Genomic DNA, 23,690 nt, shown 5'->3' on the forward strand with positions numbered 1-23,690 from the left:
GAGGCCTACATGACTTAGGGGGGGTCAACGTGACCTGAATTACACAAGATGTTCCAGATGTTATTCGATTCCAAAATGTCCTGCCAAAGGTTCCAAACAAGATTCAAGAGTTTTTATTGTCATATGCACAGTAAAACAGGTAGTTTTGCTATGCAATAAAATTCTTGTTCTGTTCATTCTCCCAAAAAGAAAGAAAACACACAAAAATGAATAAGAACATAAGAAACATTGAAACCAATAAATTAAGCAACAACAACAGAAGAGACATAAATAAATAAATCAATAAATAGAGTTATGAGTGTGTGCGTGTGTTGCGTGCGGCGTGTGTGAGTGCTTCGTTGAGAAGCCTGATGGCCTGTGGGTAAAAGCTGTTTGCCAGCCTTGTGGTCCTGGACTTCAAACTCCTGTAGCGTCTGCCTGACAGTAGGAGTGTGAATAATGAGTGTTGTGGATGTGTGCTGTCCTTGATGAGGTTGTTTGTTCTTCGTAGGACGCGAGATTTATAAATGTTGCTGCAGTGAGGGGAGGGCTGCCCCAACAATGTTCTCTGAGGTCTTGATCACCCGCTGGAGTGCCTTCCTATCACGTGTTGTATAGTTACCGTACCAAACAGTGATGGAGGCAGTAAGGACACTTTCGATAGTGCATCTATAGAAGCAACTCTGGATTTTGGTGCACATGCCAAATTTCCTCAGTCTAATCAGGAAGTACAGTCTCCTTTGGGACTTCTTGATAATTTGTTGGGTGTTGTGAGACCAGGTGAGGTCCTCGCTGATGTGTGTGCCAAGAAACATGAAGGTTTTCACCCTCTCCACCTCAGTCTCATCAATAAACAGGGGTCTATAGGGCTCCTTTTCCCTTGTTCTTGGGTCAATGATCATCTCTTTGATCTCTTATGACGTTTCAACACCACCAGTGATCAGGCCGATGACTGTAGTGTCATCCGCAAATTTAATGATGCTGGTGTTGTTCTGGGAGGCCACGCAATAATAGGTGAAGAGCGTGTAGAGGCGCGAACTCAGCACACACTACTGCGGGGTCCCAGTGTTCACAAGGCTTGAGCTGGATGTGCGATTGTGGACTCTGACTGACTGGGGCCTGCCTGTGAGAAAGTTAAACACCCAGTTACAGAGGGAGGGTGACAGGGCAAGTGTGAGGAGCTTATCTGTGAGTTTGTGGGGGCTGACTAAAATAACAATAAATAGAAAAAAATGGGAGAGTGAAACAGAGACGTCTGCCACGGAGGGCGCCATCTTGTAATGAGGACACAGTTCTGGTAATCCACGCCGTTGTTACTGTTTGCTGGGTCTATTTAAGGGCAAACAAAATAAACGAGGTAACCCTTCTCCCTCAACTGCAGATGTGTCTTGTTGTGCTTCTTATTATTCCACAACATCAGTTGGTCTCAAGTATAAAATTTGTGTTACAAAATACATATGGAATATGCAGTTGCAGAACTCTGGGTCGTTCTCTCCAACAATCAGACATCGTGTGTCTTTGCTCATCAAGGAGAAATACCCCGACTAGCCCTCGCTGTGTTCTTTTATGGAGATGCACAGGACCGCCATCTCTTCATCTGACTGCAGATTGGCTCCAAGCTGGTGGGGGGACCGAGTACAGCCTCTTCATTGGCCACGGATACATCCCCCCCATTTCAACAGCTTCTTCCACGGCGTCATCTACTCAGTGACAGATGTTCTTCTGTTGGGAAAAACCCGTGCAACAACAAGACATTTGCAACAGCCGACTTACTTTTACAATTAAAGGGTAACTATTATACTCATTTTCGGGCCTTTGTGTTGAGTTGTGGACTCCTATAGAGCAGCTACACATGATAACCAACCCAGAAAGCTTTCTAGATCTTCCAGATTCTGCACCTCTTCCTGCAGTGTTTCCTGCCTCCTGCCCAAACGGTCTGTGTAATTTACTCCACCCCCGGCCCTCCTCCGGGTACGCCTCCCGCCGAGCTCACAGTCGGTCACACTCCTGAGCGCTCCCGAGGACTTCTGGACAGCTGCCACACCCCTTTCATCAGATTACTTACGCAAAATAAACACAGTAAGGACACTGATAAATTGTTACTTACAGCTTGCTCTTCTGACTCTTCAACACAACCAAGTAATGTTGGAAAGGCAATCAGACTTCAGCAACAGTTTGGAGGATATTCCGGCTTTATGTTGGCCCATGTTCACAAAACGGCCCCGTGTGGCATTGACATGAGCATATTTTTCGCTTGCTGGTCAGGAATCAGCAACTCCAGCCACTTCTGCCTGATGCTTGCCTCTTTAGGCACACCCCCACAAACATTTCCTGGGAGCTATTGCTCGACATGTTAACACCGTGAACAGAGCGAAGCAGAGCGGAGGTGCTGGGCATACCTATATAAGGAAGTCCAGGTTGCTTTGATGTCAGTGGAACTCTGTATTTAAAAAAAAAAAAAAAAAAACTGCAAAACACAGCAAATCCGTCAAACACTGCTTTCAGAGCTCACTTCCAAATGCGCAAACCTCATTATCTGACGCGTTGGCATTGCTTAACAGCAGAATACAACATTGTTCCAACATTTATAGGTCAGAAAAGAGGAAAAGCATAACAGGTTCCCTTTGAGCTATGTGGTTATCACACCTTATCTGCTGAGCGTGTTAACATTTAGGACTACATCATGTGGTTTTTGCACTCTGTATGTTTAAGCGAGTTTATGGCGCTTGTTTTTCACACTTGTACGGTTTAACAGTCTTGCACAAACGCCTTCTAAAATAACGCCTCTCCTTAGCCTCGACATGACCATTCTGCATAAAGTAGCTATTACTGCTAAATGGCACTTATACTCTATGAAAAGCCATGTTATTATTCTAAGATTCGTAGTGACGCTGCAATCAAAGGCGACCCTTTGGATTTACTGCTGCACGCCACAACAGATACCACATTAGCTGCCTAGCTAGCACGTCAGAACAAGACAGATAGGAATTAGCACAGCATTAGCGGCCATGAACACTAGTATAGCTACTAAGGAGAATATTAGCAGGAGAAATGTCAGTCATTGTGCCATTGTGTGGTGCACCTGTCTCCTTTTGTTTGTCTTCCTCCCAGATCCCATGGCCATGGCTGGAGGCGGAGCTGCTGAACACACCTGAGCTTGATTGGCCACGCTTTCTACTTCCTCCCAGATCCCATGGCCAAGGCTGGAGGCGGAGCTGCTGAACGCACCTGAGCTTGATTAGCCACGCTTTCTACTTAGACTGACGGCGGACATCTGGGAGACGCCGGATTATTGCCAGACACTCCAGGACACACCTGCGTGGCAACTACATTCTTGTACCTACTCTATGTTCTCTAGCGTTCAGCAGCACCAGCCTTCAGCCGGCACTTAGTTTCAGTTTTTCCTGGTTCACCTGTTTGTTGGAACCTGCGCCTTATGTTCTCCTGCTCCACTGCAGAATAAATTCTGTAAAGACTCTTACCTGCCTCCTGCCTCTGCGTTCGGGATGCAGACCCTCCTCACACCAAAGCGTGAGAAGAAATGTAGATTCACTTACTGCCACCTTGGCACGCTTTTCCATGGTCCAACGTCTTAAGGGTTTTTTACTTTTGATTTCCAGCAGTATTAAAACATTTGTCCCACGAAGTTTGCCAAATGCACTGTAGTGAAAGGGAAGTTCCGGGAGGGACTGTCTGATTTAGACGTCACTTGCTTCTCCTCCTCCAGACCCGGAAGAAGTGACTCAAATGTTTAAAAAAATTATAACTACTCAAGCATGTCCAACACAGGATGCCCTTCAATGATATTTTTGGAAATAACAAGATTAACATGTGTTTTGGCATTATGAACACTTTAAGCACAGTCACTATATCTCCTATACTCTGTTCCAAACATTAACCTTTAGCAAAGACAGGACCGACTGTATTTGTTTCTCCTCCATGTCAAAACATTACCAACCTCTAAGGCTAACTAGCTAACCTTAGCGGTGATCCATACCCACCTCAGTTGGGAGAATATATTACACCAGTACACAAATAAGCTTGGATATGGCTTAAAAATGTTACGAATGGCCAAGGCCGTGATACAGGAATCCAAAATGCAGAGTCGAATAAGTGAAACAGAAAAGGTCTTTAATACAAAAATGGATGACAAAAAGGTACCAAAAACACAAGAAACAAAGTACAACAAAAATACATCCGGACCTAGTCGCGGGAAATAGTAACAAAAAACACTGCTAGCAAGGTGAGCTGAGCAGGGAAAAATACAGACAAGTAACGAAAAGAGCTGCTAACAAAAAACTAGCAGAAGTACCAAAAAATACAGCTACTGCTGAAGACGTCAAGCAGGCAGGTAGGTACTTACAGGTGAGCCGAGCGTGGGTCAGAAAGCCAAAACACAATGCACAAGAACAAGCTGGAAAGCGCTGAACAGAGTGTAGCAAAGGGACAATCTGGCACTGGATATGAGTAAGCACACAGCTTAAATAGAACAACTAATCAGTGGCAGGTGTAGACCATCAGCTCATTAAGGTGCTCAGGAGTGTGCTGCTGTTTCCTCATCTTAGACCAGGACGTCATCTACTGATGCCTGCGGTACCCTCTGCTGACGAAAACGTGTATTACACTAGCATAGCACAATAGACATTAACAGTGGCTCTTCTTATAAAAACTGACGTCTATATCATAGTGCCACACATGTTCTCTCTAACCACATCTAAAAAGCGCCTCTTTGGTCTTCTCCTTCTTCTCCTCCCTGGCAGCTCCATCTTCAGCATCCTTCTACCAATGTCATCACAATCCCTCCTTCTCACATGGCCAACCCTTTTCAGTCTGCCCTTGTTTCCCACTTGGGCTGTTCCTCTGATACGCTTGTTTGCAACCCTGTCCGTCCTCATCACTCCCAACAAACATTTATGCAACTTCAGCTCTGCCTCCTGTCTGTTGGTCCCCTTGGACTTGGACTCCTTCTCCACCCACTCCAAGCTGCGTGCATTTGATTCTTTAGCTCTTTTCCACACAGAAAAAAATCCACTGTGGAGTGGCATGAGACCCGCTGTACCATGGAGAACAACCACAAAGAGATCAAACAATCCACAGCATTAGGTCTGCTGTACCGTGGAGAGCAACCCAGACCACAGTATTGAAGGGTTTGATACACTACCTCGCATAACATAAACCTCCTTTTACATAAATTCCACTGAACATAAAGAATTTATGTAAAGTTTTTGCTTCGTATTACAGAAGAAATTCCATATAACATAAAGCGTCAAGTCAGTGCAAGTGTTTTTTTTTTCAATCAACTTTATTAATGCCTCAAGTCGGTGCAAGTTTAGACTAACACTTGGTGACGCCTTCTGACGCATCATGCTCTCATTGGCTGATTTTCGGGGCACCGCCTCCGCTCTCATCTCATTGGCTGAGTTATACAGCACGTACATGAGTTTGTGTGAGAGACGGGCTTCTCCGTTCAAACTCCTTCCTCTTCGTAGTCGCCCTGAAACTAACTTAAACAATTAAGTTAAGTTACAAATTAAAATTTGGCACACAGCATTATCGTGTAGCGTGTGTGCGTTTGTCTGTGAGACCAGCTGACTCTTAGACTCTTTGAGTCGCGTTTCGACTCAGGCTAGTCCTCCTCCTCCTTCCTGCCTCCACTTGCGCTCCTGATCAAGACATCTCGTGAACGGTAGGATTGTTTTTGTTTTTCAGTTTTATTCATTTATAGTAATCTTATTTATTACCTTATTTTATATTGGAATGTTACTCTACTATGTTTATGATAATTTTTTCTAATATTTTCCCACCATATTTGGTGGACTTTGAACATTTTGAAGTGCCAAAGAGGTGAGTTTGGGAAGATCTTGGAACGGATTAGGCTATTTACATGTATTTTATGCTTCGTATAACATAAAACCCTGTAACATAAAGGTTCTCGGAATGGATTATTTACGTCTACGCGTCTACTGTACTGCCTAGATGGACCCCTGATATATACAGTACACTATATATACGACATGCTGCAAAATGTTTACAGGTGAGTATTTCTCTCCAGGTTTCTTTTCCAGTCAGGTTTTGCTGTTAGGTGCGCATGCTCATACAAAAGCTAAGCTTAGCATCCTCTCACAAAGGCTAACATTAACATCCACCTTCCGAATTCGTAAGTCCATTATATGCATGAAAAACAATGTATTAGGAAAAGTGGAAATTGATTGGATTTATTTTTTTTTCAATATTATGTCAAAATACTGTTTGTCTAATAATGTCAGTGAGTGTAGTTGAATGTGACAACAATGTGTCTAACTAGAGCCACCTAGAGGCACCACCGGGTTGTTAAGCAAACAGCTCATGTCAAGCTGGTAGGTCCTGACTGGCAGCATGCAGCCACTAGAGGACATCATTGTCCTCAACACCAACACAACGATAGGTCGATTCAAGGTCAAAGTCAACAAAAACTACATATGTAGTATATAGAATGTATATAATATATGTGAATGAATATTAGATGTGTAATAGCATTTATAAATCTATCCTCCTGAGAGCCATCTTTCTACCCTTCTGCAACACCTTTATGGGCATTTATTTCTTTCACTAATGTTACACATTTGTGGAAAAAGTGAATTTATAAAGTGCTTTTCCTGCATAAAACATGCAACACAAAGTGTCTTACAGAATTACAAGCAATGCCCCCAACAAACCCTCGACAAAATGGCAGTGTTCTGCACGAGAAGGATGGCGGTCAACTGATGGCAAACATTCACACTTCTCCTTCGGGACACATTCCTTGGTGGGGGCAAGGCTCTCAGGAAGACACTCTTAACACAATCAATATCCAACATATCTTACCAGCTCAGATACTATTTCACCTCAAGTATCTTCCTTTCTTTTGATCAAAATAAGCCAAAATGCAGCCCAGGAAAGTTGCGAGTGACAGCATTTTGATGAAGAAGGTGAGAAACACAATTGAATTCAAGAAATAACTCATGGCAAAACAGGAAGGTGGTGTCCATGTTGATCTCGCTGCCACATCGTGTCTTTGGCAACAATCACGTCTTCAATGAAAGTAGAACTGCCAGGCCCGAAAAATAGGTAATTATTAAAAAATAAAAGCAGGGGGCCCAAAGTGATTTGTTTTTCATGGGGCCCAAAATTCCTGGTTGCACCCCTGCTACTGGCTATGAAAAAAGGAACCATAAAATCACGTAAATGAAGACAAAAACATATTTGCATATGACTTACTCTTTCAAGAGAAGATACTGTACAGTATGTCGCAGGTGAAAATTACAGAGGATGAGACTCCTTCTATAAGGCGATGTTGGACGTGAGAGTACATTGGTGGAGCCCTAGCATGACTTCCAGGTAGCACATACAGTAGGTGGGCTCCAAGTGAGAGACAAGTCGGCCAATCAGGTGTCTTCCACTGCTGGAAGAAGGCTTCTCATCTTCTCCGATGAACTCAATTCTTTTTTGGGTTATTTGCTTAGCCTTCTGACTGTCACGCTCATACAGGCGAGTGCGGTCCAGCATTTTGGCTGCGTTAGCTGCCGTTTGACTGATGATCACAGCGCAAGCCTCAAAAACTCATCATACTCCGTCAAGTGTTTGTTCTACAAATGCCTTATTCAATTCAAGCTTTTTAACCGGAAAGGCCTTTATCGGCGTATGCAGATCACATGCTTTCCCACGGAAATCGGACAATATTGATCGGTGGCCAATCTACCAGATCATCTCTACTAACAAGTTGATTCCATCCCAATGACCGTCGTTGGCTAGCAGGGGCTCCATCCCATTGTATCCTAACGACTGTCATTTGACACCAGAAAAGAGTGAAACCATTCTTGTCTGGACACGTGTCTTCCTTTACAGGATAAATACTGTGGATCCTACTCCTCTGACTAGAGTGTCCTAGTGTTTTTCCAACCTAGCCATTGAGCATGAACTGATGAAGTCTGCTCAGATGAGAGGCGAAACGTCTTCTAAGACAACCTGAACAGTCCGGTGGCCGTCTCATCAATGCCCTGACAATTCAATGACCGGCATGATTAACTATATTCACAGGCATATTCCTGCAATTAATGTATATAATTCTACACTGTATCATTTATTGTCATCTATGAGTTATGCAGTATTACTAACTCTCAACTATTGTTGGGTTAGGGCAGTGGTTCTCAATCATTTTCTGACATGCAACCAATGAGAGACACAAATGTTTTCGGGAGCCCCAGATTGGAAATACTATTGAAAAACTGATTCTATCTATTTGTTTATCTGCACTGTACAGACTGAACTCAAAACTGAAACCAGTGAAATGCAAGAAAATGAAGAGCACTGAAACGTATTCAAGAGTCAAACTGTGTGCTGAGTACGAAAAATTCATACATGTTGGCAGGTCTCCACTAATATTGAAAGTCCTCCCTGCCTCTCACACTCCCCGTGACAGCTCCCCTACCCCTACACCTACCCCTAACCCTACCCCCTATTTGAGAAGCACTGGATTAGTGTAACTTGTCTGAAATGTGAGGACACAGAGTGTCACATGTTGCTTATGTAATGTCATCAATACAACATACAAGCAAAATCCAATGAACCACGGAAACCTTTTAGTTCCAGGAACTACACTTACAAGGAAGTAAAGGTTGCAGGCTATTTGATGGAAAAGGCTGGCAGACAGGGGAAGTACGGTACCCTAATTGTCTCAAATGAAAGAAGCTAGACTGGATGACTACAGTACCTGTTTGTCAAGTTCAAATGAACACGCCAGCATTTTGACATGAGTGTTACAGAATGTTCTTGCATGTAGGACAGGGCTGGGCAAACTATAGCCCGGGGGCCACATCCAGCCTGCCAGACGCTTCCAAAGTAGATGAGATAAACTTTTAACATACATGCTTTCAACATGAATTGCAAGTAGTCAGAGTCAAACTAAGACAACTAACACAAACACAAGTCAACACATACCAGTACGTGATACACAACCTAACCTACACACTGCACTGTCTGGCAAATTCAACAAGAAGGGTCATTCACACACTCTTGAATAGTCAATGTTTTATCCTCATGTACATTGTGGGTGTCTTATTCAGTGGAAAAACTGTAATATTCACTTTCATTATTTGATGTTGTCTGATGTTTAAAGCACATAAAGCAGACATGTTTACACATAAGAAAGACCAATCATTTCAGGTGGTCTGCTATTTTTATTACATTTACTTTAGGGGTGTAATTCGGTTCGGTTAATTTTCAGTACAAAAAGGCAGAAAAAAATCACAAAAAAATGCTTTTATTAAAAAAGCCAAAGACAGGGCGCCGGCGGTCCGGAGGACAGCCAATCCCTGAGACCAGCGAGAGATCACACCCCACAAAGGCAGACGAGTACCAGGGGCCACAAACCGGCAGGCCCAGAGACGCCAAAGAGGAGGTTTATGGATGTAGTGAAAGAGGACATGAAGGTAGTTTGTGTGAGAGGAAGAGGATGCAGAAGACAGGGTTAGATGGAGGCAATTGATTCTCTGTGGCGACCCCTGAAGGGAAAAGCCGAAAGGAGAAGAAGAAGATTCAGGAAGGTCCAAAATGGTTATTATCCCTGAAGAAGTCCTTGGTCAAGCCAGCATTGTGAGCTGCAGTGTTGTCCTGTTGAAAAACCCAGCTGTTACCACACAGACGAGGGCCCTCGGTCATGAGGGATGCCCGTTGCAACATCTGCACGTAAGCGGCCACCGTTTGACGACCCTGCACCACCTGAAGCTTCAGTGTTTCACAGAATGAAAAAGCACCCCAGATCATGATGGACCCCCCTCCACTGTGCCAGGTAGAAAACATCTCAGGTGGAATATCCTTGTCATGCCAGTAACGTTGGAAGCCATCTGGACCACAAAGGTTGCAGTGGGCACCAGTAAGGGCCTTAACGTTGGTGGGTGGAAGACCGCCCTGTGTCTTGATGGACAGCCAATCGGATCCTCCGGCTTAGTGCAAGTGTGAGTCTACCACTTCACTTTTTTGTTCCATAAAGCTCAGGATCTTTCAAAAAATGTAGAATGACTGATATCCTGCTCCCAACCTCAGCAGCAATGGCACGCTGCAAGAGGCCTTATGGAGCTTATGCAGCTCCACAATCCCACCACGTTGAAAAAGAGAAAGCTTCTTAGCTTTAGCCATCAGGAGGGCATGACAGTGTGAATGCCTGACAGAAAATGAACATTTGGAGCAGATTTTGGCTTTTATAGCCTGTGGTCTTAAACTTTTGATCAGCTGATAAACAGCCTATTTCAGTTAAATTGTTCTTTTCAATAAATGACTTTTTGAAAATGCTTTTTGTCTCACTTCCCTTCTTGCTTTTGCATATTGTAGCTCTACTTAAAACCTCATTAAGATCCAAAAGTGCAAAATGATCATTCTAGACATTTTTCAACTGGTCTTAAGATTTTGATCAGGAGTGTATTAGTCAGTGACAACACAACTGAAAAAAATGCAGTTTTTTTATAATTATTAAGGGAGAAAAAATGGCCCTGTGTGGAAAAGTGGTAAAAACATGTGGTTAAAAGACCCCACAACAATATCGAAAGAACTGCAGACCTCACTTGCCTCAGTTAAGGTCAGTGTTCATGACTCCACCATAAGAAAGACGCTGGGCAAAAACAGCCTGCATGGCAGAGTTCCAAGACCAAAACCACTGCTGAACAAAAAGAACATTAAGGCTCTTCTCAGCTTTGCCAGAAAACATCTTGATGCTCCCCAAGACCTTTGGGTAAACACAAATAAAAGACAAAAATGGAGCTTTTTGGAAGGCGTGTGTCCCATTGAATCTGGCGTAAAAGTAGCGGCGCATTTCAGAAAAAGAGCATCATAGCAACCGTAAAATATGGTGGTGGTAGTGTGATGGTCTGGGGATGTTTTGCTGCTTCAGGACCTGGAAGACTTGCTGTGATAAATTGAAGCATGAATTGTGCTGAAGGAGAATGTCCGGCCATCTGTTGGTGACCTCAAGCTGAAAGCAACTTGGGTTCTGCAGCAGGAAAATTATCCCAAACACACCAGCAAGTCCACCTCTGAATGGCTGAAGACTTTGGAGTGGCCTAGTCCAAGTCCTGACCTGAGTCCTATTGAGACGCTGTGGCAAGACCTTAAAAAGGAAAAGCCTCCAGTGTGGCTGAATGACAATTCTGCAAAATTCTTCCACATAGCGCTGGAAGAGACTCATTGCAAGTTATGGCAAACGCTTGATTGCTGTTGTTGCTGCTAAGGGTGGCAATCACTTTTTCACACAGGGCCATGTAGATTTGGATGATTTTTCTCCCATAATAATAAAAAGTTTCATTTAAAAACTGCATTAAGTGTTCAGTTGTTGTCATTTACTTTTTCTTTTTCATTCTGTAGACTTAAGGGCATCCACTTGCTAATGTGTTTGAGGCAATATTGACCTGACAGCCCAAATATAGCAGTGTCTTGGTGTTTTGTTTTGAAAAACATAAGGAAAACTACAGTGCTGGCCCTAACTGTCTTTTTATAAGAGGATTCTTTCTCCTGCACACATGCAAGACCCTTTTCATAGGGGTCAATGTTTATCTTAAATAAATAAAAGTCAAAAAATCAAATCAAAAAGTTAACTGATTCCAGCCAGCGCCAGCTGGACGATTTAACTGAAACTTTGATGGCTCAACATGAAACAATCAAACGTGAACGCCCCGGTGAAACATGTAACCAATTATGCAACAATTAACACATGGTTAGAAATGCTGCTTGACAAGATTCTCCTTTGTTCGTTGGGACTCTACCTGAACATTAACACCAATTAACTGCCCAAGAACAAAAAGTAGTCATTAAATAATTGAGTCCTGAATGAGGGCGGGGTTAGCGTTAATGTCAGGCTTTTTCTATTGAGGCGGCGTGTAAAGATTAGACCACGACTTCCAGGGCCTCATCAACCTCCCATCCAGGATCTATCAACAGACGTCATTCAGTGTAATAAGTCCTTTCTTCATCGTGAATTTCAGGACCAAAGGGTTTCAGTGACACACAATAATGTAACATCACACTGGTAGAGCAAAATGTGAACATGGGGAGAGAGATGTCAGACACCTTCCTGAGCACTGAACAACAGGACACGGTCACCTGCTGGACGCCACCTACTTTCTATATGCCATTCAATGTTCCTCTTCACTGTCTTACAGGAAATCATCTGACTTCATCTTGGACATCAGAGGACACAAAGACAACACAATGATGATCAAGACTTTCATTCTTGTATTCCTGCTTGTCGGAAAGTCATCAAACACTAAACAAGACATGAAATATAAAACTATATACCGATATACTGTATATGACTACATACTGATATATGACCACATACTTACTGATATACAGTATGACCACATACTTACTGATATATGAATACATAGTTACTGATATATGACTACATACTTACTGATATATGAATATGTACTTACTGATATATGACTACATACTGATATATGAATACATACTTACTGATATATGACCACATACTTACTGATATATGACCACATACTTACTGATATATGAATACATACTTACTGATATACAGTATGACCACATACTTACTGATATATGACTGCATGCTTACTGATATATGAATACATACTTACTGATATATGACCACATACTTACTGATATATGACTGCATGCTTACTGATGTATGAATACATATTTACTGATATATGACCACATACTTACTGATATGTGAATACATACTTACTGATATATGACCACATACTTACTGATATATGAATACATACTCACTGATATATGACCACATACATACTGATATATGACCACATACTGATGTATGAATACATTCTTTTCAAACAGGACCCAAGAGTCTGCCTACTCAAACACAGACTATGGAGGAGGGTGGGTCAGGCGGTGGGTCAGGCAATGGATCAGGTGATGTCAGGCAATGAACCTGAAACAGTCACTCAAGGAGGCGATGAACCAGGCACAGCGAAACGTGTTGTTTCTTTGGATAAAGGTGACATGCTTTGGGTTGAACTTAATCCAAACAGTGCTGTTGACTGCCACATTGCTCTTCATGTTTTTGATGACGCCATGAAAATTATGGTGGTCAGAGATAAGCCCGATGACACCTTACCAGATCCAACTCCTGCCACAGGTGTAACCCAAGACACTAGAAAGTGATTAGTCTTTGATATGAATTAGAATAGCAGCATTAATCGTTTGATATTTATTTTTTTGTTAATGTTCCTGTTCTACCTGTCTCCGTGTCATTCTGTAACTGACTTCCTGGGGAAGCGTGGTGGGCAACGGGTCGATGTGAAGAAGATGCCAAATGATGGCTAAAGGGTAATGCTAGCTACCTTGATGTGCTTGGAAAGTGTTATACAGTATATTATAATATCATATTAACATTCAAGAGAGAAAGGAGGAACAAAGCCACACTTTGGGAAGCTCATTGGTGAAAGGTTTGTGGGTGTTGGTGTTTCTTTCTTTAGAAAAGTAAAGCAGCAAGAAAATCATTAAGACTTTGTGCACAATGTTACCTGTGAGCGTTTTCTGTCATCAAGCAATCATTAAAAATCTCTCGTCAAACTTCATCATTGTTACTCTTCAACAGTGACACTTATTTTATGGAAACATGCATCCACCATTGAAGAACTACGTCCATTAAAAATTGATAAAACTACAACCACTACTGAAACATCTACGTCTACTATTAAAACATCTACATACACCATCGAAACATCTGCACCCAAGCTCAGTGTTACTCATATACTTCCAGGGGCAAGTAAACACCAACATTGAACTAACAGTGGTGTTATCACATGAATGTATTGTGAATTCTATCGTATCGTGAGGTACCCTGAGATTCCCAGCCCTACACCCAATACTTGATGCGGCCCAGCCTCACCCAGACTTTACCTCCACTGGCCCCCAGTGAAATTGAGTTTGAGACCCCTGATCTACATCCACCATTGAAACATCTACACCCACTACTGAAACACTTTCATCTGGGATGGGCAACTTCTTTGATGGGGGGGAAGCGCCAGGCAGCCATTACATCAAACAGAAATGACTTGAAGTTGTTTAGTGAGTGAAATGATCGTCTCATAAAGCTCAATGGGCCTCATTCATGAAACGTTCTTACGCACAAATGTGTTCGTAAAGCCTTCTTACAAAGATTTTTGTCATTCACGAAACGTATTCTCAACTCACAGTTCTTAGATCTAAGAACAAATTCCACGAACGCTCAGGAGGACTCTTATGCACAAATACAGCTTGCACTTTCAATGCACAATCGCCCTCATGATGGATTTTGTGACCTGATCCCAAAAAATGTAGTGCAAATAAAATATCCCAACAATTATTTATCATCAAAACAACTAAAATATACTCCATGGATAAATATATATTCAAATCCCAATTCATCAAAAAAAAGGGGATTTCACAATTAGAATATGTAAATATTTTCTGCCAATTAAGTCCAATTTAAATTGGACTGACTGTGCACCTGTGCCAGACACTAACCATGGCAGACCTTCTTCTTCTGGAGTACCTGGCTGGACGTGCGCTGCGCAGAGAGAGAATGTGTAGGGACCATGTAGATTTATTTGCTGAAAGCACGAATATTTGATGTCCCGCTTCAGGCTTCCCAGGGTAATTTTGATTGAGCTGTGTGACACGTTGCGGGACACTTTGGAAGGACCCACAAACAGATCCAACCCAGTACCTGCTCACATTCAGGTGTTGTCAACTTTAGGCTTTTTAGCCACAGGGACATTCCAACAGGAAATTGGAGACCGAGTTGGTGTGTCGCAGTCGTCCATTAGCCATGCCATTCCACGTACCCTTGCAGGAATTATTCATCTCGCTCCACAATACATCCGGTTCCCATACACACCAGAGGAAAGGATTCCCATAAAAACTGGCTTTCATTCTGTAGCAGGCCTGTCCAACATCATCGGTGCCATAGACTGTACCCACGTGCGCATCAAAGCTCCATCACCAGATCCATTTCCCTACCTCAATAGCAAACGGTATCACTCAATTAATATTCAAATAATCAAATAATAATTAAATAATCTTGTCGGGCAGTCGACCACTGTGTGTGTGCATGCGTGCGTGTGTGCGCGCGCGTGTGTGCGTGCATGTGCGTGTGTGTGCGCGCTTGAGTACGTAGGAGTGTGTATGTGCGTGCGTGTGGGGGCGTAGGAGTGTGTTTGTGCGTGCGTGTGTGTACTTTTATTTATTTATTTATTTATTTTAGTTATTTATTTTTGGGGGGGGGCATACAGCGGTTTGCTCCGTGGGGTCGGGAGCTGGGTGATACATCTCTGCCGCCCGTGCCTCCGCCGGGTGGGTGGAGGGTGTGCCTCCTGCATCCCTGGGCGGGGCGGCCCTGTGTCGGGGGTCGGGCGGGGGTTGGCCCGGGGCGGGCCGGGCTCCGCTCCCTGGGGGTAGGGGTGGCGGTGATTGGCGCTTCCGGCGCGGGCGGGCTTCTTTCCGGTTGTGGGGGCGTCTCTGGGCCTGCCGGTTTGTGGCCCGGTACTCGTCTGCTTTTGTGGGGTGTGATCTCTCGCTGGTCTCAGGAGTTGGCAGTCCTCCGGCCCGCCGGCGCCCTGTCCTTGGCTGGGATTACCTCTCTTCGGCCCCTTGCTGGTCTTCCCGGGGGGGAGGGCTCTCTGGGCTGGCTCTTGGGGGCTGATCTTTGTGCTGCCTGCCCCTGTGGGCCTGGTGGCCTTCTGGTGGCGGGGGCTCGGCCTGGCTATTTGGGGCGGGGCTCTCTGGGAGGTGGAAGGCAGCCCCTTTCCTTTCATGCATTCTCAGTGACAATTACACGCCCACACATTCTTGCACCTTTATATATATGAAGTCTTCCCCACATACAGAGATACCTGTACATATGCACACTCGCAGTACATACGTACTTCCCCACATTACTCACTGAGTTAACCAGGGTGTTATTATGTTGTTGGTTTTATTACAGCGACGGTGATATCAGCAGTATGACTATAGTTTTTTTTTTTTACAATGATGTGCATTACAGTAATTATCATTCTGTTCACTATCAGGGATAATCATTTCATTACTACTATTATGTGTGACTGTTTCAATGCAGTATTGTCATTGTGATCACTATCATAGTTCATCATTTCATGACTGCTATTATGTGTGATTGTCATTGACAGCATTGTCATTGTTGTTGTTGATATTGTTTTGTCCTTTGTCCTTAAGTCCTTGTTCGTCTTTATAGTTGTCACAGACATTTATTTGCTGATGTAGTTCTGTATGTTTCTGTTGTTCTGTTCTTGTTGTCACAATTGTTGTTGTTGCTGCTGCTGTCCTTGTCTCTTGTCTCTCTTTTTTTTTTGTCCCCCTCCCAACACATACTTCTGAATGTTGTTGCAAGTTTCCCTGGAGGTACACACGACTCCAACATTTTCCGAAATTCCTCCGTTGGAATGCGCCTGAGTCATGACGGATGGTTAATTGGTGCGTAAAATGTTAATTTCTTGCCTTTTGCATGTTGTTATATGGCCATTAACTTATTTTACAGGTGATCGAGGCTATGCCCTGGCACCTTGGCTCATGACACCATTGAATAATCCGCAAACTCCACAAGAACAAATGTACAACCAAAAGCACACACGTACACGCTCCTGCGTGGAGCGCACCATCGGTATACTCGAGGGACGCTGGATGTGTTTGGACACTGCAGGTGGAAGGCTGCTCTACACACCAGAAAAGGTACAGTAGGTTTTGTAGTATTTAATATTAGGTTTTAGTTTATTTATGCTTTGGAATTGCAAAAAAATAAGAGGTAAACATTCTGATTCTTTGTTTGTGAAGGCTCTCATTAATCCAGGAATTCTCCATTGCAAATATGTTTTATTTGGTCAACTGGATAAATAATTGATTCTCTGTTGTTGCAGGTGTGCAGTGTCATAATGGCCTGCTGCGTCTTGCATAACATCGCAATGAAACGTGGTGTGCCTACTGCGCACGAGCACCCCCAGATAACGACATGCGCCCCCAGCCACGTCTTGAGCCAGAGCACGGGGCTGCTGTATTAATTAGGCAGCGTCTAATCAAATGTAACCACAGAAAAAATACATTGTCACACACAAACTATGTATTTTGACTTTATTTTTCCATCATGATTGTGTAAATATTTTCTAGAGTTTCCGAAATGGTTTGGTTTCTGATTGATGGCCCATCTCCCGTTTCCTCCTGCTCCCTCCGGTGCAGTCCAATCTTTTTTTGAGTCTATTTTAAGTCAAAACACTTCTTTTTAACCTCTGTGGTGATGCGTTTCTCCGTGGAAACGGCATTTATGTTTCCAGCAATGGTGCTCCATGCCGACTCTTTTTGGATGGCCTGATGACCGGTGGATACACGTGAAAATAAGGTGGTCTTGTGTTCGCTCACTCCTTGTAAAAGCACCTCTATTTCAGTAGAATTGAAGTTTTTCTTTCGTTTGTTGTCCAGCTGCTCCTCAGTCTTGCCCTTGCGCTTTAGCATCTTGGCCTCTAGCTGCCTGTTGCGCACGGCACATTTTTGCCCTTACATAGGAAATAATAGGCAGTGACTTATGCAAATTAGGCCTTACATGCACGGGCATCGCAGTTGGCATTCATCAACCTAAGAACACCGATGCGAACGATTATCCCTACTTAAGAACGTGTCGTGACTGTGGCGCAGTTTCCAACCCGCGCCTTCTTAAGTACAGTTCTTAAGAAGACTTTTAAGAAGATGTTCGTGAATGAGGCCCAATGACCTTTGAACGCTGTCATCTTCTCAGAGCACCACAAAACATGTCAATGACACCATTTCAGCGCATTAAAGCTCACTGATCAGAATATCCATTAGTCCTATTACTATTACCAGTGTGCAGCAAACACCAAAAACAATAATAACATGAAGAAAGATGGGTAACACTTTACCATAAAGTACACAAAATTACAGAAGTTAATAAGGAACAAACTTATCTAACCCTAACCACTACTCATTACTTCCTCATTACTTCTTTATTCGCTCCTCAGTAACTACTGTATTTTTGTGTATCTTATTGTAAAGTGTGACGAAAAGATGGATACTGTATTACAAACGTATTTCTGTATTATTTCAAACGTTTTTAACATTTTCTTAAGTCAAAATGGCTGAATTTGCACATTTCCTGATCACATACAGGGAAGAAACCTAAGGTGAGGCCACCATGAGCCTGGCTTCTAAGCCCCGCCTACCGTCTGAGTGCACACTGAGCTGGTTTCTGTCGCCTGCCAGTTTGTTTGTCAGCATGTGACCAATAACATTTATTAGACACCATGACTTTCTACAGCATGTGTCGTGTCTTTCTACCAACGTAGAAATGTCATACGGGTGCACTTGCATTACCACTGCATCCTGAAGGGGCCTGAGCTGGAAGGTGCTTGTCACTGGCACAGAGGAAAAGCCAGTATTTTTTTTGTTTTTAGGATTTATTTTGATGCTCTGATGAATGCTGAATGCTGAATGAATGAATGAATTTGACTGCCAGGATGGATTATATGTATACCCAAACTCACCAGGAGGTGATCAGACTTTTACAACAAAGTAGTAGAACTTTTCCTGGGGAAGGAAAGGCTACATGTACAGTACATCATATACAAGTCAGATGTAAGAACACAAATGTTTTTCAGTTGATAAAAAAACAAGCATTGTGTCTAAGGAGTATCTAAAAATAATTAAACCAGATGAATTATTGTCCTCTTTTTTTGGTTATCCTTTTCATGAGCGACCTGTATTAACATTAAAAACAACTCCAAAGGAGTCAGTGCCTCACCAGGCATGAACCTCACTGCATGCCACTGACTACTGCTGATTTTTGTGGCTGCCTGTATCCAAGGTCTTCAACACGTAAAACTCCTTTTGTTTGAAACGCAGGAACAAGAACACACTCATGAACAGGAGTCATCATTACAATAACAGAAATCAATAACTATTGCAGCATAGGCTTTTTTAGGGATGCTCCGTTCGATCGACCACTGATTAGAAACCATAAATGCCTTTCAAAGGCAATCACACAATCGATCGGCGTGCAGCAACAAACCCTACATTTGCCACGAAGGCTCACCAACACCCGGACTGAGCCGACAAGGATGCACTTTGTCCCGTATTGCAGCGAGAACCAACATTAATTTGTAGAACCTCAATGGTTTCAGTTTGACAGCTTGACACAGGCTACACCAATCCATGCCAATCTCTTATCAAACCTATTGATCTCCACTTTTCTTACGTTTTTGTTTTCACGCTTTGCCTAGCTGTCACTGGCGGCAGCTAGCTAGTTCACTAGCTAGAGTTATTCACCTAGCTGCTGGTCTTCAGACTTCAAATGTGACTTTTTACCACAGTGACATTTTGTTTTTAAAACAACACGCAATGCAGTTAGTTCGGAGCTGTTTTTTGTCCCACGGGGAAGTGGATACCAAAAGTTAGTAGGTACCCCATAACTTAGTAATTTCGCTGTCTTGTTGTCATGATATGATGTCTTGTCCTCCAAACACTACTTGTGTGTGCTTGTTTAATGAACATAAAGCCTTATGATGGCAATACTATGACAGGGCTCTCCTAGCTCGCCAGCTCAGTTGCAGTAGCTCACCAGAGAACATTTGCTTCAACTCTTATAAGTTTTTTATTATACAGGTAAGTGTTGAATCCAGACTTTTGAAATGACAAAGGAGCACAAAATAGCATAAAGAGTGTTTTTGGTGGAGATGTGATTGGTACATAAAGTAGCGTACAATTGAAATGAAAGACAAATAGTTGACAGCTCTAAATGTGATGAAAGAAACCTCCACACTCTTATTTCTTCTCTTTTAACACACATTTCTATTTCATAAACATATTCATGTCTAGTATTTTATTCTCTTCATTTTGTTATCTTGAACTAAAAAACAATTTATTTCCCAAGTATTTGTATTACTCCAAAACATGCGTCAGATTGAATTCAGTCAAAGTCGTTTCACAAAAATAAAGGCAAAAACCAAAACAAAAAAACTATTGGCCCAAATGTTTATTTTTTACTGTTTGCCAGGGGTCCTTGAAATTGTCTAATGGCGACCCTGGCCAAGACCACTTATCATGAATACATTGAAAATGTACAGCTAAGTCATGTGATCTGTATTGGTATACAACCCTGATGGGAGCATCTCGAGTTATTTTAATATAAACCCTTCTGATATAAAAGTCATTTTGTCACATTCATGTTGTCTTTGGAGTAAGAATAGTCTCTGGCCATTCGTGGAGTCATGGAAAAGAAATACAATCCATGCAGTACTTGGGTATTTAGTATGAGGTACTGAAGCAAGCATATACTACTTAGCTTTCTGATGTGTGGTGTAGTAACTTAACGATGATGACAGGTGTGATGTTGTTTCTGCCATACAGTGGGATGCAATTATCGATGGTGTTAATACTGTATCTACATCCACCTCCCTTGATTGTAGAAAGTTGGCAATTTGTTGCTTTCTTGAAGGAACATCCATTCCATGCAGTTCTTCTGTTTTGGGCGTAGGTGTAATTCAGAGCCCTGTGAGGATCACATCATTCATTCGTGTCTTCTGATCCATCTCAGTAAATTATCTTTTTCATTCGCTCAGTTCCTTTGCTTCTTTCTCTTCCACAAGAGTGGTGCATTATCTTCCAATAGTGTCTTGATAGAATCCTGTAGAACCTTGATATCATTGCATAATGCTCTATTTGTTTCCATAGGGTTTTTAACCTCCTTAACTCTTTAGGTGCCAGAGTTTTTCCGTTTTTGATCTTCCTATTTCAAAAGGTTGTAGCTTGAAAATGGTTAGATATAAAGGCAAAGTGTAAATGAGAAAAATCATCAGTATGACCCAAAGTTTGAGATAGGAGTAAACGTACTAATCTAATTTGCATATTATGACGTCACCAGGCTCAGAATTTGTCAGATCCCTGTCATTATCATCTTGTAGTACCTTGATCATGTCTTGTAGTGCCTTGGTATCTTTGCACAGTGCTCTATTTTCCTCCTTAAGGTTTATGACTGACTGCTAGAGTTTTTCATAGAGGCTGTCATTCTGCGATTGTACATATCCAATCTGTTATAGCTGGCCTCTTTGATCTTGCTTTGCTTGTGCTGAAGGTTGCGCTTGTATCTTTCTCATCGCTCCCTTCAATGCGAGAAATAACATCAAATTATTGCTCTCGAGATCTTTGAATTGTGGAACTAGTTCTACATCTGGTTCTACATCCATCTACATGCCATCCCCCTCATCCGACAGCCAGACCGGCCCTGTTTCTGATTGTGAACCCGGATTTCCAGGGCCAGTATCATTTCGCTTTGGGTTTGGCATTGTTGCTAGGCAACCGCTTTGAACTTCAGCAGTTAACTTGGCTTGCTAGCAGCTGTCAGCACTTGTAACTTCCTTATTTCAAGGAATCTGTACCTCTTGCCTGTCCGAGTTAAAGTAAACTATTTCATGTAAATTTCTATATTTTAATAGGCTTTCACTTGTGCAGCACATTCTATCTTCCAAGGTACTGAAAGTGCTGTTTTATTCTGCTTTTATTTATGCGTTTAGTGACATTTTTGCCATGATTGTGTGTCATCTTTATTTTTGTAATGATGGAATTGACAGTGCCAATCATAACACATTTATAATATAAATAAATTATAAGTACATTCAATCATATGAAATATGAGTTACAATTATAATAAGTGTAAAGTATGCACATAAAACAGGCCCCTCCCTACTTATTTGACCAACAGAAGTGGGACGAGTGCAGCAAAAACTACTAGTGTAAAAGTGTTGCCCAAAGTGTGAAATGCTAATGCTCCCTTGGAAGGAACCATGGCAAACAACCCCCCATGAAGGCCAAGGTTTGAATAGTTGGGCACGTCTGCCAGATGGTATGTATATGGGCATTCCCAGGCTTCCGTATTACAGCAGAGAGATTACAGCCTGAATACCCCCGCTTACACCCAAATATCTGAGAAGTACGTGGCTGTGTGCAGGTCTGTTTATGCTAATCATGTTAAAAAAGAGTATTTAGAAAGTCATAAACATGTTTTCTATGCTCTAACTATGAAAATATTGAAAATATTTAATATTGAATCCTTCTTCGTGGAAATTCACTTATCACGATCGGGTCGGGAACAAATTAAGCGCCATAAACAAGGGACGACTGCATCTACACCCACATTGAAACATCTACATCCACCAATGAAAGATCCCAACCCAACAATTACTTATTTACACGCATAATTGAAACATCTACATCCACAGCTAAAAACACCCCCACCATTGAAACCACATCCTCAAATTACCAAATATAATCAATGACATTTTTTCCTTTCTGTAGATTTAAGGACATCCACTCGCTAACATCTTGAAGCAATACTGAAATGACAACCAAAGGTAGCATCGACCTGGAGGACAAGACTGCGTCTTGGATATTCAGTAGCATTTAGAATAGTTCCCAAACAGTGGTGTACAAATCTGTTTGTCTTGGTGTTTTTAGTTTTGAAAACTACAGTACCGGTACATACTGGTAGAATACTATACAGTCTTCTTCTTCTTCTTTTCCTTTGGGCTTTTCCCTTCAGGGGTCACCACAGCCAATCAATTGCCTCCATCTAACCCTGTCTTCTGCATCCTCTTCTCTCACACCAACTACCTTCATGTCCTCTTTTACTACATCCATAAACCTCCTCTTTGGTCTTCCTCTTGGCCTCCTGCCTGGCAGTTCCAAACTCAGCATCCTTCTACCTGTATATTCCCTATCTCTCCTCTGGACATGTCCAAACCATCTCAGTCTGGCCTCTCTGACTTTATCGCCAAAACCTCTAACATGTGCTGTCCCTCTGATGTACTCATTCCTGATCCTATCCTTCCTGGTCACTCCCAGAGAGAACCTCAGTATCTTCATCTCTGCTACCTCCAGCTCTGTCTCCTGTCTTTTCCTCATGGACAATGTCTCCAGACCAAACACCACCACAGTTTTGTACACCTTTCCTTTCATTTTAGCTGAAACTCTTCTATCACACATCACACCTGACACTTTTCTCCACCCGTACCATCCTGCCTGTACACGCTTCTTCACCTCTTTTCCACACTCTCCATTGCTCTGGACTGTTGACCCTAAGTACTTCAAATCCTCCACCTTCTTGATCTCTTCTCCCTGTAAGCTCAGTGTTCCACTTGGGTCCCTCTCATTCACACACATGTACTCTGTCTTACTGAGGCTAACCTTCATTCCTCTCCTTTCCAGGGCAAACCTCCACCTCTCTAGCTTCTCCTCCACCTGTTCTCTGCTCTCACTGCAGATCACAATGTCATCTGCAAACATCATAGTCCATGGAGATTCCTGTCTAACCTCGTCTCAGTCTGTCCATCACCTTAGCGAACAAGAAGGGGCTCAGAGCTGATCCCTGATGCAGTCCCACCTCCACCTTGAACTCCTCTGTCACACCTACAGCAAAACCTCACCACTGTCTTCCAGTCCTCATACATGTCCTGCACCGCTCTAACATACTTTTCTGCCACTCCAGACTTCCTCATACAATAGCACAGTTCCTCTCTGGGGACCCTGTCATAAGCTTTCTCCACATCTACAAAAACCAGCAGCTCCGTCTGGCCTTCTCTGTACTTCTCTGTCAACATCCTCAAAGCAAATACTGCGTCTGTAGTACTCTTTTTTGGCATGAAACCATACTG

Source organism: Dunckerocampus dactyliophorus, chromosome 20 (genome assembly GCF_027744805.1).
Source record: "Dunckerocampus dactyliophorus isolate RoL2022-P2 chromosome 20, RoL_Ddac_1.1, whole genome shotgun sequence".
NCBI classification, from domain to species: domain Eukaryota; kingdom Metazoa; phylum Chordata; class Actinopteri; order Syngnathiformes; family Syngnathidae; genus Dunckerocampus; species Dunckerocampus dactyliophorus.